The sequence below is a fragment of the Lissotriton helveticus genome, chromosome 1_2 (genome assembly GCF_964261635.1).
Source record: "Lissotriton helveticus chromosome 1_2, aLisHel1.1, whole genome shotgun sequence".
Taxonomy (NCBI): Eukaryota; Metazoa; Chordata; class Amphibia; order Caudata; family Salamandridae; genus Lissotriton; species Lissotriton helveticus.
Genome location: NC_136058.1, coordinates 338037358 through 338055898, shown reverse-complemented (window position 1 = coordinate 338055898; position 18541 = coordinate 338037358). Strand labels below are relative to the sequence as shown.

The following is an 18541-nucleotide window of genomic DNA, read 5'->3' as shown; positions in this document are numbered from 1 at the left end:
GGCAATCATGATTTCTGATAGCTCTCATTATAAGAATAATGCTTCTTTCTCCGTGGCAAAGTGTTTGGCCGCACCACACGCACACTTGCCTTACTTCCCCCATGTCCATTTGAATGTTCGGGATCACCTCCCTCGCCTCTGGTCCCGATATTTCTTTCACAGCAGATGTTCTCACTATTGCCAGGGGATTTTGTTGTTCATCACGAAGCTGGGCAGCACTATAATTATTTGGGTGCCACCTACTCATATGCCTGTGCATCGTATAATTGCCGAAGCTGTATTTCTTGTCAGTGCCCCTTGACAGTCGATCTTTGCAAATACGGCAAAACACATATCTTGCATTAACTTTTTTTTGCCCTGCTGGAAATGTAAAAAATTGCCAGATGTAGTTTTCTTTTCTTTTGTACCTCCTGGGCTCCTCTGGCAAAAACTCAGGCTCTTCCTCCTCTTCCTCCTCTTCTTGATCTTCCTCAAACATTGGTTGAGCAGGTGGTCCTTTCTTCCCTTGAGGAGGTGGGGGTGGTGGTGGGGGAACACTACCTGAAGCAACAATGGAAGCCATTTCTCTATAAAGTAAAAGGGTCTTTCTCTCACCAAGATGAAAGTCAGAGTGAGGAAAGAAGGAGGGGTTTTCATCATTTGGGAAAAGCAAAAGTTCTCAACCAATGAAAAGTGTTATTTTTAGGTCACCTGACCTAGCCTTCCATTATTATGAAACCAAAAGTGAAATGAACCAATGAAAAGTTTTATTACCAAGTCACATGACCTCTCACGCTCATGTTACGCGCTGCGGAACGCTCCCCGGTTAGCTTCCAGTTCGCTGCGCTTCGCGCCTCGGTCCGCGCCCCGGGACACTTCCGGGTGCGCTAACGCGATACGTCACAAGACGCATTACGCGGCAACGCGATACGTCGTGCTTTCGCTACGCGCCGCGGATCGCTTCCGGGTCGCTGCGCTTCGCGCCTCGGTCCGCGCCCCGGGGCACTTCCGGGTGCGCTAACGCGATACGTCACAAGACGCATTTCGCGGCAACGCGATACCGTCACTATGTTGATTTCTTACTGGTTCGCGGACCGGGGCGGGACATCTATTTGAGCTAACGGAAAGCTTCCCGGTTCGCGGACCGGGAGCGAAACAAAAAAAATATTTAAAAAAAATTATTAATAAACATATAAAATATATTTTTATATTTAAAGAAGAATACATTTTACAGCTATAGATATTAGCTTTTAAAAAACCAATGAAATTCATTGAAAAAACCATAGGTTATAGACCATATATAGTTAGGAATTTGCATTTACAAAACCTTGAAAATTCATTGAAAAAACCATAGGTTATACACCATATATAGTTAGGAATTAGCATTTATAAAACCTTATTTTACTCACACAAAACCAATGAAATTCCATATATAGTTAGTGGTACTAACTATATATCACGCACCCGCAATCCACTGCTGATCATGTCACATATGACATCATTCATGACATGGTCAGTGACATCACTGATGACATCACTGATGACATCTCAAATGACATCACTGATGACATCACTGATGACATCTCAAATGACATCACTGATGACATCACTGATCCAATCTCATTTGACATTAATGATCACATCACTGATGACATCATTCATGTGATAATACGATGAACCTCTTCAGACTCTAATATAACCTTAGATACACTCAGTGTAAACAGACACTCACAGACTGTCACTCATCCATGGAGTTACTTACACACCTAGTCAGTCATGCAAAGAATCAATCACAGCTCCATTTTCACAACTATACAGTTATACACACCTTATTTATTCAAACATATACTAAAACATATTTACTCACTTATACAATCCTGGATACAAGATCATAATGATCCATACAGCCACTCACACATTCACTGGCTCTTATGCACAGTTATTTATATATGTCAACTCTCACATGTACTGTATTTTACATATGTACTTACTTTGACATGTAGCACTGAGATATGTATTCATTCACCAATACAGTCATGCAAACAGTCAACCACCCATACAGCTGTTTCCACATGCACTTTTGAACCCATACATCTATGCACAGAGTCATACACCTCCCAGCCACCCACACACACTCTCAGTCTCCCATACAAATGCTTGGGCAACCAATCAATAACCCATATAGTTACTCATATAGCTAATGATCAACACATGCAGCAGTTTACAGAACAACAGACATAATGATGCACAAATTAAGACAGTTTAGTCACTAACCCATGCACTCAGTGAGACAAATTTAACCACTCACTCATACAGTCAGTCATGTACCTACTAAATCCTTCATCCAGACACTTATACATCCACTCATTCTTAAATATGTAAGACATATTTTAACTTTACAGAAAAATACAGTCACTGGATGTTGTCATCAGTGATGTCATCAGTGATGTCATTTGAGATGTCATCAGTGATGTCATCAGTGATGTCATTTGAGATGTCATCAGTGATGTCATCAGTGATGTCACTGACCATGTCATGAATGATGTCATATGTGACATGATCAGCAGTGGATTGCGGGTGCGTGATATATAGTTAGTACCACTAACTATATATGGAATTTCATTGGTTTTGTGTGAGTAAAATAAGGTTTTATAAATGCTAATTCCTAACTATATATGGTGTATAACATATGGTTTTTTCAATGAATATATATATATATATATATATATATAATCAGCTCACTTTACCATTTGCAGCTTATAACTATTAGCCACCAGGGGTCACTACTAACCAAAAGCAGTCATTCTACTTGTAAATTGTGCCAATCGAGTGGAACAGCAGCCTAGGATTCACCACTGCTTCATCTCATTTTCCAAGAGAATGCAGATGTAAAGTGTTTTTGATGGTACGCCTGTGCATATTGAAATATTCAGAGCATATTCTGAATTTCAGTTAACACATCAGTAAGCATTTTGGCCATCAGTGAATTCAACCTTTTTTCTCAATCGGAATAGGCAAGGATAATGACAGATATATTTTACAATGTTAGAAAGTACATCATTTTATTTAATTGTGTGAATAAAAGGAATCGCCTCCCCGTCGGGGAATTGAACCCCGGTCTCCTGCGTGACAGGCGGGGATACTGACCACTATACTAACGAGGACTTGTTGGCATCAGTTAAACAGTGCTCACCTCCTTGGGGTTAAGGCATACCCTCGATCAATTCACAGTATTGTAATAGGCAGATTTGCTGCTTTTGGTTAGGACAAGTAATCTTTTTTCCTAAATATTACAATACAGAAATTCCTAGCCAAAAACAATCAGTTTTATCAAGAAATTATTTCATTGAAATAAATATCTATCTATCGATCTGTCTATCTGGCTATCTTTCTAACTATCAATATATATATTTATATATATCTATATATATATATATATAATCAGCTCACTTTACCATTTGCAGCTTATAACTATTAGCCACCAGGGGTCACTACTAACCAAAAGCAGTCATTCTACTTGTAAATTGTGCCAATCGAGTGGAACAGCAGCCTAGGATTCACCACTGCTTCATCTCATTTTCCAAGAGAATGCAGATGTAAAGTGTTTTTGATGGTACGCCTGTGCATATTGAAATATTCAGAGAATATTCTGAATTTCAGTTAACACATCAGTAAGCATTTTGTCCATCGGTGAATTCAACCATTTTTCTCAATCGGAATAGGCAAGGATAATGACAGATATATTTTACAATGTTAGAAAGTACATCATTTTATTTAATTGTGTGAATAAAAGGAATCGCCTCCCCGTCGGGGAATTGAACCCCGGTCTCCCGCGTGACAGGCGGGGATACTGACCACTATTCTAACAAGGACTTATTGGCATCAGTTAAACAGTGATCACCTCCTTGGGGTTAAGGCATACCCTCGATCAATTCACAGTATTGTAATAGGCAGATTTGCTGCTTTTGGTTAGGACAAGTAATCTTTTTTCCTAAATATTACAATACAGAAATTCCTAGCCAAAAACAATCAGTTTTATCAAGAAATTATTTCATTGAAATAAATATCTATCTATCGATCTGTCTATCTGGCTATCTTTCTAACTATCAATATATATATTTATATATATCTATATATATATATATAATCAGCTCACTTTACCATTTGCAGCTTATAACTATTAGCCACCAGGGGTCACTACTAACCAAAAGCAGTCATTCTACTTGTAAATTGTGCCAATCGAGTGGAACAGCAGCCTAGGATTCACCACTGCTTCATCTCATTTTCCAAGAGAATGCAGATGTAAAGTGTTTTTGATGGTACGCCTGTGCATATTGAAATATTCAGAGCATATTCTGAATTTCAGTTAACACATCAGTAAGCATTTTGTCCATCGGTGAATTCAACCTTTTTTCTCAATCGGAATAGGCAAGGATAATGACAGATATATTTTACAATGTTAGAAAGTACATCATTTTATTTAATTGTGTGAATAAAAGGAATCGCCTCCCCGTCGGGGAATTGAACCCCGGTCTCCCGCGGGACAGGCGGGGATACTGACCACTATACTAACGAGGACTTATTGGCATCAGTTAAACAGTGCTCACCTCCTTGGGGTTAAGGCATACCCTCGATCAATTCACAGTAATGTAATAGGCAGATTTGCTGCTTTTGGTTAGGACAAATAATCTTTTTTCCTAAATATTACAATACAGAAATTCCTAGCCAAAAACAATCAGTTTTATCAAGAAATTATTTCATTGAAATAAATATCTATCTATCGATCTGTCTATCTGGCTATCTTTCTAACTATCAATATATATATTTATATATATCTATATATATATATATAATCAGCTCACTTTACCATTTGCAGCTTATAACTATTAGCCACCAGGGGTCACTAGTAACCAAAAGCAGTCATTCTACTTGTAAATTGTGCCAATCGAGTAGAACAGCAGCCTAGGATTCACCACTGCTTCATCTCATTTTCCAAGAGAATGCAGATGTAAAGTGTTTTTGATGGTACGCCTGTGCATATTGAAATATTCAGAGCATATTCTGAATTTCAGTTAACACATCAGTAAGCATTTTGTCCATCGGTGAATTCAACCTTTTTTCTCAATCGGAATAGGCAAGGATAATGACAGATATATTTTACAATGTTAGAAAGTACATCATTTTATTTAATTGTGTGAATAAAAGGAATCGCCTCCCCGTCGGGGAATTGAACCCCGGTCTCCCGCGTGACAGGCGGGGATACTGACCACTATACTAACGAGGACTTATTGGCATCAGTTAAACAGTGCTCACCTCCTTGGGGTTAAGGCATACCCTCGATCAATTCACAGTAATGTAATAGGCAGATTTGCTGCTTTTGGTTAGGACAAGTAATCTTTTTTCCTAAATATTACAATACAGAAATTCCTAGCCAAAAACAATCAGTTTTATCAAGAAATTATTTCATTGAAATAAATATCTATCTATCGATCTGTCTATCTGGCTATCTTTCTAACTATCAATATATATATTTATATATATCTATATATATATATATAATCAGCTCACTTTACCATTTGCAGCTTATAACTATTAGCCACCAGGGGTCACTACTAACCAAAAGCAGTCATTCTACTTGTAAATTGTGCCAATCGAGTGGAACAGCAGCCTAGGATTCACCACTGCTTCATCTCATTTTCCAAGAGAATGCAGATGTAAAGTGTTTTTGATGGTACGCCTGTGCATATTGAAATATTCAGAGCATATTCTGAATTTCAGTTAACACATCAGTAAGCATTTTGTCCATCGGTGAATTCAACCTTTTTTCTCAATCGGAATAGGCAAGGATAATGACAGATATATTTTACAATGTTAGAAAGTACATCATTTTATTTAATTGTGTGAATAAAAGGAATCGCCTCCCCGTCGGGGAATTGAACCCCGGTCTCCCGCGTGACAGGCGGGGATACTGACCACTATACTAACGAGGACTTATTGGCATCAGTTAAACAGTGCTCACCTCCTTGGGGTTAAGGCATACCCTCGATCAATTCACAGTATTGTACTAGGCAGATTTGCTGCTTTTGGTTAGGACAAGTAATCTTTTTTCCTAAATATTACAATACAGAAATTCCTAGCCAAAAACAATCAGTTTTATCAAGAAATTATTTCATTGAAATAAATATCTATCTATCGATCTGTCTATCTGGCTATCTTTCTAACTATCAATATATATATTTATATATATCTATATATATATATATAATCAGCTCACTTTACCATTTGCAGCTTATAACTATTAGCCACCAGGGGTCACTAGTAACCAAAAGCAGTCATTCTACTTGTAAATTGTGCCAATCGAGTAGAACAGCAGCCTAGGATTCACCACTGCTTCATCTCATTTTCCAAGAGAATGCAGATGTAAAGTGTTTTTGATGGTACGCCTGTGCATATTGAAATATTCAGAGCATATTCTGAATTTCAGTTAACACATCAGTAAGCATTTTGTCCATCGGTGAATTCAACCTTTTTTCTCAATCGGAATAGGCAAGGATAATGACAGATATATTTTACAATGTTAGAAAGTACATCATTTTATTTAATTGTGTGAATAAAAGGAATCGCCTCCCCGTCGGGGAATTGAACCCCGGTCTCCCGCGTGACAGGCGGGGATACTGACCACTATACTAACGAGGACTTATTGGCATCAGTTAAACAGTGCTCACCTCCTTGGGGTTAAGGCATACCCTCGATCAATTCACAGTAATGTAATAGGCAGATTTGCTGCTTTTGGTTAGGACAAGTAATCTTTTTTCCTAAATATTACAATACAGAAATTCCTAGCCAAAAACAATCAGTTTTATCAAGAAATTATTTCATTGAAATAAATATCTATCTATCGATCTGTCTATCTGGCTATCTTTCTAACTATCAATATATATATTTATATATATCTATATATATATATATAATCAGCTCACTTTACCATTTGCAGCTTATAACTATTAGCCACCAGGGGTCACTACTAACCAAAAGCAGTCATTCTACTTGTAAATTGTGCCAATCGAGTGGAACAGCAGCCTAGGATTCACCACTGCTTCATCTCATTTTCCAAGAGAATGCAGATGTAAAGTGTTTTTGATGGTACGCCTGTGCATATTGAAATATTCAGAGCATATTCTGAATTTCAGTTAACACATCAGTAAGCATTTTGTCCATCGGTGAATTCAACCTTTTTTCTCAATCGGAATAGGCAAGGATAATGACAGATATATTTTACAATGTTAGAAAGTACATCATTTTATTTAATTGTGTGAATAAAAGGAATCGCCTCCCCGTCGGGGAATTGAACCCCGGTCTCCCGCGTGACAGGCGGGGATACTGACCACTATACTAACGAGGACTTATTGGCATCAGTTAAACAGTGCTCACCTCCTTGGGGTTAAGGCATACCCTCGATCAATTCACAGTATTGTACTAGGCAGATTTGCTGCTTTTGGTTAGGACAAGTAATCTTTTTTCCTAAATATTACAATACAGAAATTCCTAGCCAAAAACAATCAGTTTTATCAAGAAATTATTTCATTGAAATAAATATCTATCTATCGATCTGTCTATCTGGCTATCTTTCTAACTATCAATATATATATTTATATATATCTATATATATATATATAATCAGCTCACTTTACCATTTGCAGCTTATAACTATTAGCCACCAGGGGTCACTACTAACCAAAAGCAGTCATTCTACTTGTAAATTGTGCCAATCGAGTGGAACAGCAGCCTAGGATTCACCACTGCTTCATCTCATTTTCCAAGAGAATGCAGATGTAAAGTGTTTTTGATGGTACGCCTGTGCATATTGAAATATTCAGAGCATATTCTGAATTTCAGTTAACACATCAGTAAGCATTTTGTCCATCGGTGAATTCAACCTTTTTTCTCAATCGGAATAGGCAAGGATAATGACAGATATATTTTACAATGTTAGAAAGTACATCATTTTATTTAATTGTGTGAATAAAAGGAATCGCCTCCCCGTCGGGGAATTGAACCCCGGTCTCCCGCATGACAGGCGGAGATACTGACCACTATACTAACGAGGACTTATTGGCATCAGTTAAACAGTGCTCACCTCCTTGGGGTTAAGGCATACCCTCGATCAATTCACAGTATTGTAATAGGCAGATTTGCTGCTTTTGGTTAGGACAAGTAATCTTTTTTCCTAAATATTACAATACAGAAATTCCTAGCCAAAAACAATCAGTTTTATCAAGAAATTATTTCATTGAAATAAATATCTATCTATCGATCTGTCTATCTGGCTATCTTTCTAACTATCAATATATATATTTATATATATCTATATATATATATATATAATCAGCTCACTTTACCATTTGCAGCTTATAACTATTAGCCACCAGGGGTCACTACTAACCAAAAGCAGTCATTCTACTTGTAAATTGTGCCAATCGAGTGGAACAGCAGCCTAGGATTCACCACTGCTTCATCTCATTTTCCAAGAGAATGCAGATGTAAAGTGTTTTTGATGGTACGCCTGTGCATATTGAAATATTCAGAGCATATTCTGAATTTCAGTTAACACATCAGTAAGCATTTTGTCCATCGGTGAATTCAACCTTTTTTCTCAATCGGAATAGGCAAGGATAATGACAGATATATTTTACAATGTTAGAAAGTACATCATTTTATTTAATTGTGTGAATAAAAGGAATCGCCTCCCCGTCGGGGAATTGAACCCCGGTCTCCCGCGGGACAGGCGGGGATACTGACCACTATACTAACGAGGACTTATTGGCATCAGTTAAACAGTGCTCACCTCCTTGGGGTTAAGGCATACCCTCGATCAATTCACAGTAATGTAATAGGCAGATTTGCTGCTTTTGGTTAGGACAAATATTCTTTTTTCCTAAATATTACAATACAGAAATTCCTAGCCAAAAACAATCAGTTTTATCAAGAAATTATTTCATTGAAATAAATATCTATCTATCGATCTGTCTATCTGGCTATCTTTCTAACTATCAATATATATATTTATATATATCTATATATATATATATAATCAGCTCACTTTACCATTTGCAGCTTATAACTATTAGCCACCAGGGGTCACTAGTAACCAAAAGCAGTCATTCTACTTGTAAATTGTGCCAATCGAGTAGAACAGCAGCCTAGGATTCACCACTGCTTCATCTCATTTTCCAAGAGAATGCAGATGTAAAGTGTTTTTGATGGTACGCCTGTGCATATTGAAATATTCAGAGCATATTCTGAATTTCAGTTAACACATCAGTAAGCATTTTGTCCATCGGTGAATTCAACCTTTTTTCTCAATCGGAATAGGCAAGGATAATGACAGATATATTTTACAATGTTAGAAAGTACATCATTTTATTTAATTGTGTGAATAAAAGGAATCGCCTCCCCGTCGGGGAATTGAACCCCGGTCTCCCGCGTGACAGGCGGGGATACTGACCACTATACTAACGAGGACTTATTGGCATCAGTTAAACAGTGCTCACCTCCTTGGGGTTAAGGCATACCCTCGATCAATTCACAGTAATGTAATAGGCAGATTTGCTGCTTTTGGTTAGGACAAGTAATCTTTTTTCCTAAATATTACAATACAGAAATTCCTAGCCAAAAACAATCAGTTTTATCAAGAAATTATTTCATTGAAATAAATATCTATCTATCGATCTGTCTATCTGGCTATCTTTCTAACTATCAATATATATATTTATATATATCTATATATATATATATAATCAGCTCACTTTACCATTTGCAGCTTATAACTATTAGCCACCAGGGGTCACTACTAACCAAAAGCAGTCATTCTACTTGTAAATTGTGCCAATCGAGTGGAACAGCAGCCTAGGATTCACCACTGCTTCATCTCATTTTCCAAGAGAATGCAGATGTAAAGTGTTTTTGATGGTACGCCTGTGCATATTGAAATATTCAGAGCATATTCTGAATTTCAGTTAACACATCAGTAAGCATTTTGTCCATCGGTGAATTCAACCTTTTTTCTCAATCGGAATAGGCAAGGATAATGACAGATATATTTTACAATGTTAGAAAGTACATCATTTTATTTAATTGTGTGAATAAAAGGAATCGCCTCCCCGTCGGGGAATTGAACCCCGGTCTCCCGCGTGACAGGCGGGGATACTGACCACTATACTAACGAGGACTTATTGGCATCAGTTAAACAGTGCTCACCTCCTTGGGGTTAAGGCATACCCTCGATCAATTCACAGTATTGTACTAGGCAGATTTGCTGCTTTTGGTTAGGACAAGTAATCTTTTTTCCTAAATATTACAATACAGAAATTCCTAGCCAAAAACAATCAGTTTTATCAAGAAATTATTTCATTGAAATAAATATCTATCTATCGATCTGTCTATCTGGCTATCTTTCTAACTATCAATATATATATTTATATATATCTATATATATATATATAATCAGCTCACTTTACCATTTGCAGCTTATAACTATTAGCCACCAGGGGTCACTACTAACCAAAAGCAGTCATTCTACTTGTAAATTGTGCCAATCGAGTGGAACAGCAGCCTAGGATTCACCACTGCTTCATCTCATTTTCCAAGAGAATGCAGATGTAAAGTGTTTTTGATGGTACGCCTGTGCATATTGAAATATTCAGAGCATATTCTGAATTTCAGTTAACACATCAGTAAGCATTTTGTCCATCGGTGAATTCAACCTTTTTTCTCAATCGGAATAGGCAAGGATAATGACAGATATATTTTACAATGTTAGAAAGTACATCATTTTATTTAATTGTGTGAATAAAAGGAATCACCTCCCCGTCGGGGAATTGAACCCCGGTCTCCCGCGGGACAGGCGGGGATACTGACCACTATACTAACGAGGACTTATTGGCATCAGTTAAACAGTGCTCACCTCCTTGGGGTTAAGGCATACCCTCGATCAATTCACAGTAATGTAATAGGCAGATTTGCTGCTTTTGGTTAGGACAAATAATCTTTTTTCCTAAATATTACAATACAGAAATTCCTAGCCAAAAACAATCAGTTTTATCAAGAAATTATTTCATTGAAATAAATATCTATCTATTGATCTGTCTATCTGGCTATCTTTCTAACTATCAATATATATATTTATATATATCTATATATATATATATAATCAGCTCACTTTACCATTTGCAGCTTATAACTATTAGCCACCAGGGGTCACTAGTAACCAAAAGCAGTCATTCTACTTGTAAATTGTGCCAATCGAGTAGAACAGCAGCCTAGGATTCACCACTGCTTCATCTCATTTTCCAAGAGAATGCAGATGTAAAGTGTTTTTGATGGTACGCCTGTGCATATTGAAATATTCAGAGCATATTCTGAATTTCAGTTAACACATCAGTAAGCATTTTGTCCATCGGTGAATTCAACCTTTTTTCTCAATCGGAATAGGCAAGGATAATGACAGATATATTTTACAATGTTAGAAAGTACATCATTTTATTTAATTGTGTGAATAAAAGGAATCGCCTCCCCGTCGGGGAATTGAACCCCGGTCTCCCGCGTGACAGGCGGGGATACTGACCACTATACTAACGAGGACTTATTGGCATCAGTTAAACAGTGCTCACCTCCTTGGGGTTAAGGCATACCCTCGATCAATTCACAGTAATGTAATAGGCAGATTTGCTGCTTTTGGTTAGGACAAGTAATCTTTTTTCCTAAATATTACAATACAGAAATTCCTAGCCAAAAACAATCAGTTTTATCAAGAAATTATTTCATTGAAATAAATATCTATCTATCGATCTGTCTATCTGGCTATCTTTCTAACTATCAATATATATATTTATATATATCTATATATATATATATAATCAGCTCACTTTACCATTTGCAGCTTATAACTATTAGCCACCAGGGGTCACTACTAACCAAAAGCAGTCATTCTACTTGTAAATTGTGCCAATCGAGTGGAACAGCAGCCTAGGATTCACCACTGCTTCATCTCATTTTCCAAGAGAATGCAGATGTAAAGTGTTTTTGATGGTACGCCTGTGCATATTGAAATATTCAGAGCATATTCTGAATTTCAGTTAACACATCAGTAAGCATTTTGTCCATCGGTGAATTCAACCTTTTTTCTCAATCGGAATAGGCAAGGATAATGACAGATATATTTTACAATGTTAGAAAGTACATCATTTTATTTAATTGTGTGAATAAAAGGAATCGCCTCCCCGTCGGGGAATTGAACCCCGGTCTCCCGCGTGACAGGCGGGGATACTGACCACTATACTAACGAGGACTTATTGGCATCAGTTAAACAGTGCTCACCTCCTTGGGGTTAAGGCATACCCTCGATCAATTCACAGTATTGTACTAGGCAGATTTGCTGCTTTTGGTTAGGACAAGTAATCTTTTTTCCTAAATATTACAATACAGAAATTCCTAGCCAAAAACAATCAGTTTTATCAAGAAATTATTTCATTGAAATAAATATCTATCTATCGATCTGTCTATCTGGCTATCTTTCTAACTATCAATATATATATTTATATATATCTATATATATATATATAATCAGCTCACTTTACCATTTGCAGCTTATAACTATTAGCCACCAGGGGTCACTACTAACCAAAAGCAGTCATTCTACTTGTAAATTGTGCCAATCGAGTGGAACAGCAGCCTAGGATTCACCACTGCTTCATCTCATTTTCCAAGAGAATGCAGATGTAAAGTGTTTTTGATGGTACGCCTGTGCATATTGAAATATTCAGAGCATATTCTGAATTTCAGTTAACACATCAGTAAGCATTTTGTCCATCGGTGAATTCAACCTTTTTTCTCAATCGGAATAGGCAAGGATAATGACAGATATATTTTACAATGTTAGAAAGTACATCATTTTATTTAATTGTGTGAATAAAAGGAATCGCCTCCCCGTCGGGGAATTGAACCCCGGTCTCCCTCATGACAGGCGGAGATACTGACCACTATACTAACGAGGACTTATTGGCATCAGTTAAACAGTGCTCACCTCCTTGGGGTTAAGGCATACCCTCGATCAATTCACAGTATTGTAATAGGCAGATTTGCTGCTTTTGGTTAGGACAAGTAATCTTTTTTCCTAAATATTACAATACAGAAATTCCTAGCCAAAAACAATCAGTTTTATCAAGAAATTATTTCATTGAAATAAATATCTATCTATCGATCTGTCTATCTGGCTATCTTTCTAACTATCAATATATATATTTATATATATCTATATATATATATATATAATCAGCTCACTTTACCATTTGCAGCTTATAACTATTAGCCACCAGGGGTCACTACTAACCAAAAGCAGTCATTCTACTTGTAAATTGTGCCAATCGAGTGGAACAGCAGCCTAGGATTCACCACTGCTTCATCTCATTTTCCAAGAGAATGCAGATGTAAAGTGTTTTTGATGGTACGCCTGTGCATATTGAAATATTCAGAGCATATTCTGAATTTCAGTTAACACATCAGTAAGCATTTTGTCCATCGGTGAATTCAACCTTTTTTCTCAATCGGAATAGGCAAGGATAATGACAGATATATTTTACAATGTTAGAAAGTACATCATTTTATTTAATTGTGTGAATAAAAGGAATCGCCTCCCCGTCGGGGAATTGAACCCCGGTCTCCCGCGTGACAGGCGGGGATACTGACCACTATACTAACGAGGACTTATTGGCATCAGTTAAACAGTGCTCACCTCCTTGGGGTTAAGGCATACCCTCGATCAATTCACAGTAATGTAATAGGCAGATTTGCTGCTTTTGGTTAGGACAAGTAATCTTTTTTCCTAAATATTACAATACAGAAATTCCTAGCCAAAAACAATCAGTTTTATCAAGAAATTATTTCATTGAAATAAATATCTATCTATCGATCTGTCTATCTGGCTATCTTTCTAACTATCAATATATATATTTATATATATCTATATATATATATATAATCAGCTCACTTTACCATTTGCAGCTTATAACTATTAGCCACCAGGGGTCACTACTAACCAAAAGCAGTCATTCTACTTGTAAATTGTGCCAATCGAGTGGAACAGCAGCCTAGGATTCACCACTGCTTCATCTCATTTTCCAAGAGAATGCAGATGTAAAGTGTTTTTGATGGTACGCCTGTGCATATTGAAATATTCAGAGCATATTCTGAATTTCAGTTAACACATCAGTAAGCATTTTGTCCATCGGTGAATTCAACCTTTTTTCTCAATCGGAATAGGCAAGGATAATGACAGATATATTTTACAATGTTAGAAAGTACATCATTTTATTTAATTGTGTGAATAAAAGGAATCGCCTCCCCGTCGGGGAATTGAACCCCGGTCTCCCGCGTGACAGGCGGGGATACTGACCACTATACTAACGAGGACTTATTGGCATCAGTTAAACAGTGCTCACCTCCTTGACAGTTCCACTCAAGGAGGTGAGCAAGGAGATTGTGCCAATCGAGTGGAACAGCAGCCTAGGATTCACCACTGCTTCATCTCATTTTCCAAGAGAATGCAGATGTAAAGTGTTTTTGATGGTACGCCTGTGCATATTGAAATATTCAGAGCATATTATGAATTTCAGTTAACACATCAGTAAGCATTTTGTTAATCAGTGAATTCAACCTTTTTTCTCAATCGGAATAGGCAAGGATAATGACAGATATATTTTACAATGTTAGAAAGTTCATTTTATTTAATTGTGTGAATTAAAGGAATCGCCTCCCCGTCTGGGAACTGAACCCCGGGCTCCCGCGTGACAGGCAGGGATACTGACCACTATACTAACGAGGACTTATTGGCATCAGTTAAAAAGTGCTCACCTCCTTGGGGTTAAGGCATACCCTCGATCAATTCACAGTATTGTAATAGGCAGATGTGCTGCTTTTGGTTAGGACAAGTAATCTTTTTTCCTAAATATTTCAATACAGAAATTCCTAGCCAAAAACAATCAGTATTATCAAGAAATTATTTCATTGAAATAAATATCTATCTATGGATCTGTCTATCTAGCTATCTTTCTAACTATCAATATATATATTTATATATATATATATATATCTATATAATCAGCTCACTTTACCATTTGCAGCTTATAACTATTAGCCACCAGGGGTCACTACTAACCAAAAGCAGTCATTCTACTTGTAAATTGTGCCAATCGAGTGGAACAGCAGCCTAGGATTCACCACTGCTTCATCTCATTTTCCAAGAGAATGCAGATGTAAAGTGTTTTTGATGGTACGCCTGTGCATATTGAAATATTCAGAGCATATTATGAATTTCAGTTAACACATCAGTAAGCATTTTGTTCATCAGTGAATTCAACCTTTTTTCTCAATCGGAATAGGCAAGGATAATGACAGATATATTTTACAATGTTAGAAAGTTCATTTTATTTAATTGTGTGAATAAAAGGAATCGCCTCCCCGTCGGGGAACTGAACCCCGGTCTCCCGCATGACAGGCGGGGATACTGACCACTATACTAACGAGGACTTATTGGCATCAGTTAAACAGTGCTCACCTCCTTGGGGTTAAGGCATACCCTCGATCAATTCACAGTATTGTAATAGGCAGATTTGCTGCTTTTGGTTAGGACAAGTAATCTTTTTTCCTAAATATTACAATACAGAAATTCCTAGCCAAAAACAATCAGTTTTATCAAGAAATTATTTCATTGAAATAAATATCTATCTATCGATCTGTCTATCTGGCTATCTTTCTAACTATCAATATATATATTTATATATATATATATCTATATAATCAGCTCACTTTACCATTTGCAGCTTATAACTATTAGCCACCAGGGGTCACTACTAACCAAAAGCAGTCATTCTACTTGTAAATTGTGCCAATCGAGTGGAACAGCAGCCTAGGATTCACCACTGCTTCATCTCATTTTCCAAGAGAATGCAGATGTAAAGTGTTTTTGATGGTACGCCTGTGCATATTGAAATATTCAGAGCATAATATGAATTTCAGTTAACACATCAGTAAGCATTTTGTTCATCAGTGAATTCAACCTTTTTTCTCAATCGGAATAGGCAAGGATAATGACAGATATATTTTACAATGTTAGAAAGTTCATTTTATTTAATTGTGTGAATAAAAGGAATCGCCTCCCCGTCGGGGAATTGAACCCCGGTCTCCCGCGTGACAGGCGGGGATACTGACCACTATACTAACGAGGACTTCTTGGCATCAGTTAAACAGTGCTCACCTCCTTGGGGTTAAGTCATACCCTCGATCAATTCACAGTATTGTAATAGGCAGATTTGCTGCTTTTGGTTAGGACAATTCATCTTTTTTCCTAAATATTTCAATACAGAAATTCCTAGCCAAAAACAATCAGTATTATCAAGAAATTATTTCATTGAAATAAATATCTATCAATCGATCTGTCTACCTAGCTAGTTTTTCTAACTATCAATATATATATTTATATATATATATATCTATATAATCAGCTCACTTTACCATTTGCAGCTTATAACTATTAGCCACCAGGGGTCACTACTAACCAAAAGCAGTCATTCTACTTGTAAATTGTGCCAATCGAGTGGAACAGCAGCCTAGGATTCACCACTGCTTCATCTCATTTTCCAAGAGAATGCAGATGTAAAGTGTTTTTGATGGTACGCCTGTGCATATTGAAATATTCAGAGCATATTATGAATTTCAGTTAACACATCAGTAAGCATTTTGTTCATCAGTGAATTCAACCTTTTTTCTCAATCGGAATAGGCAAGGATAATGACAGATATATTTTACAATGTTAGAAAGTTCATTTTATTTAATTGTGTGAATAAAAGGAATCGCCTCCCCGTCGGGGAACTGAACCCCGGTCTCCCGCATGACAGGCGGGGATACTGACCACTATACTAACGAGGACTTATTGGCATCAGTTAAACAGTGCTCACCTCCTTGGGGTTAAGGCATACCCTCGATCAATTCACAGTATTGTAATAGGCAGATTTGCTGCTTTTGGTTAGGACAATTCATCTTTTTTCCTAAATATTTCAATACAGAAATTCCTAGCCAAAAACAATCAGTATTATCAAGAAATTATTTCATTGAAATAAATATCTATCTATCGATCTGTCTATCTAGCTATCTTTCTAACTATCAATATATATATTTATATATATATATATCTATATAATCAGCTCACTTTACCATTTGCAGCTTATAACTATTAGCCACCAGGGGTCACTACTAACCAAAAGCAGTCATTCTACTTGTAAATTGTGCCAATCGAGTGGAACAGCAGCCTAGGATTCACCACTGCTTCATCTCATTTTCCAAGAGAATGCAGATGTAAAGTGTTTTTGATGGTACGCCTGTGCATATTGAAATATTCAGAGCATAATATGAATTTCAGTTAACACATCAGTAAGCATTTTGTTCATCAGTGAATTCAACCTTTTTTCTCAATCGGAATAGGCAAGGATAATGACAGATATATTTTACAATGTTAGAAAGTTCATTTTATTTAATTGTGTGAATAAAAGGAATCGCCTCCCCGTCGGGGAATTGAACCCCGGTCTCCCGCGTGACAGGCGGGGATACTGACCACTATACTAACGAGGACTTCTTGGCATCAGTTAAACAGTGCTCACCTCCTTGGGGTTAAGTCATACCCTCGATCAATTCACAGTATTGTAATAGGCAGATTTGCTGCTTTTGGTTAGGACAATTCATCTTTTTTCCTAAATATTTCAATACAGAAATTCCTAGCCAAAAACAATCAGTATTATCAAGAAATTATTTCATTGAAATAAATATCTATCAATCGATCTGTCTACCTAGCTAGTTTTTCTAACTATCAATATATATATTTATATATATATATATCTATATAATCAGCTCACTTTACCATTTGCAGCTTATAACTATTAGCCACCAGGGGTCACTACTAACCAAAAGCAGTCATTCTACTTGTAAATTGTGCCAATCGAGTGGAACAGCAGCCTAGGATTCACCACTGCTTCATCTCATTTTCCAAGAGAATGCAGATGTAAAGTGTTTTTGATGGTACGCCTGTGCATATTGAAATATTCAGAGCATATTATGAATTTCAGTTAACACATCAGCAAGCATTTTGTCCATCGGTGAATTCAACCTTTTTTCTCAATCGGAATAGGCAAGGATAATGACAGATATATTTTACAATGTTAGAAAGTACATCATTTTATTTAATTGTGTGAATAAAAGGAATCGCCTCCCCGTCGGGGAATTGAACCACGGTCTCCCACGTGACAGGCGGGGATACTGACCACGATACTAACGAGGACTTATTGGCATCAGTTAAACAGTGCTCACCTCCTTGGGGTTAAGGCATACCCTCGATCAATTCACAGTATTGTAATAGGCAGATTTGCTGCTTTTGGTTAGGACAAGTCATCTTTTTTCCTAAATATTTCAATACAGAAATTCCTAGCCAAAAACAATCAGTATTATCAAGAAATTATTT

At 36.8% G+C, this 18541-nt stretch overlaps 17 non-coding genes across 17 annotated transcripts; all 17 read right to left on the bottom strand.

The window, feature by feature from the left end:
• Positions 1-3071: 3071 nt before the first annotated feature.
• TRNAD-GUC (transfer RNA aspartic acid (anticodon GUC)) lies at positions 3072-3143 on the bottom strand. Its single transcript has one exon. It is a non-coding gene; the product is annotated as a tRNA-Asp (tRNA).
• Positions 3144-4485: 1342 nt separating this feature from the next.
• Positions 4486-4557, bottom strand: TRNAD-GUC (transfer RNA aspartic acid (anticodon GUC)). The gene has a single exon. It is a non-coding gene; the product is annotated as a tRNA-Asp (tRNA).
• A 634-nt stretch (positions 4558-5191) lies between these two features.
• On the bottom strand, positions 5192-5263 carry TRNAD-GUC (transfer RNA aspartic acid (anticodon GUC)). The gene has a single exon. It is a non-coding gene; the product is annotated as a tRNA-Asp (tRNA).
• A 634-nt stretch (positions 5264-5897) lies between these two features.
• On the bottom strand, positions 5898-5969 carry TRNAD-GUC (transfer RNA aspartic acid (anticodon GUC)). Its single transcript has one exon. It is a non-coding gene; the product is annotated as a tRNA-Asp (tRNA).
• A 634-nt stretch (positions 5970-6603) lies between these two features.
• TRNAD-GUC (transfer RNA aspartic acid (anticodon GUC)) lies at positions 6604-6675 on the bottom strand. Its single transcript has one exon. It is a non-coding gene; the product is annotated as a tRNA-Asp (tRNA).
• Positions 6676-7309: 634 nt separating this feature from the next.
• TRNAD-GUC (transfer RNA aspartic acid (anticodon GUC)) lies at positions 7310-7381 on the bottom strand. Its single transcript has one exon. It is a non-coding gene; the product is annotated as a tRNA-Asp (tRNA).
• A 634-nt stretch (positions 7382-8015) lies between these two features.
• On the bottom strand, positions 8016-8087 carry TRNAD-GUC (transfer RNA aspartic acid (anticodon GUC)). The gene has a single exon. It is a non-coding gene; the product is annotated as a tRNA-Asp (tRNA).
• A 636-nt stretch (positions 8088-8723) lies between these two features.
• Positions 8724-8795, bottom strand: TRNAD-GUC (transfer RNA aspartic acid (anticodon GUC)). Its single transcript has one exon. It is a non-coding gene; the product is annotated as a tRNA-Asp (tRNA).
• A 634-nt stretch (positions 8796-9429) lies between these two features.
• On the bottom strand, positions 9430-9501 carry TRNAD-GUC (transfer RNA aspartic acid (anticodon GUC)). The gene has a single exon. It is a non-coding gene; the product is annotated as a tRNA-Asp (tRNA).
• A 634-nt stretch (positions 9502-10135) lies between these two features.
• Positions 10136-10207, bottom strand: TRNAD-GUC (transfer RNA aspartic acid (anticodon GUC)). The gene has a single exon. It is a non-coding gene; the product is annotated as a tRNA-Asp (tRNA).
• A 634-nt stretch (positions 10208-10841) lies between these two features.
• On the bottom strand, positions 10842-10913 carry TRNAD-GUC (transfer RNA aspartic acid (anticodon GUC)). The gene has a single exon. It is a non-coding gene; the product is annotated as a tRNA-Asp (tRNA).
• A 634-nt stretch (positions 10914-11547) lies between these two features.
• Positions 11548-11619, bottom strand: TRNAD-GUC (transfer RNA aspartic acid (anticodon GUC)). The gene has a single exon. It is a non-coding gene; the product is annotated as a tRNA-Asp (tRNA).
• Positions 11620-12253: 634 nt separating this feature from the next.
• On the bottom strand, positions 12254-12325 carry TRNAD-GUC (transfer RNA aspartic acid (anticodon GUC)). Its single transcript has one exon. It is a non-coding gene; the product is annotated as a tRNA-Asp (tRNA).
• Positions 12326-13667: 1342 nt separating this feature from the next.
• On the bottom strand, positions 13668-13739 carry TRNAD-GUC (transfer RNA aspartic acid (anticodon GUC)). Its single transcript has one exon. It is a non-coding gene; the product is annotated as a tRNA-Asp (tRNA).
• Positions 13740-14373: 634 nt separating this feature from the next.
• Positions 14374-14445, bottom strand: TRNAD-GUC (transfer RNA aspartic acid (anticodon GUC)). Its single transcript has one exon. It is a non-coding gene; the product is annotated as a tRNA-Asp (tRNA).
• Positions 14446-16187: 1742 nt separating this feature from the next.
• TRNAD-GUC (transfer RNA aspartic acid (anticodon GUC)) lies at positions 16188-16259 on the bottom strand. Its single transcript has one exon. It is a non-coding gene; the product is annotated as a tRNA-Asp (tRNA).
• Positions 16260-17586: 1327 nt separating this feature from the next.
• On the bottom strand, positions 17587-17658 carry TRNAD-GUC (transfer RNA aspartic acid (anticodon GUC)). Its single transcript has one exon. It is a non-coding gene; the product is annotated as a tRNA-Asp (tRNA).
• Positions 17659-18541: the final 883 nt, after the last annotated feature.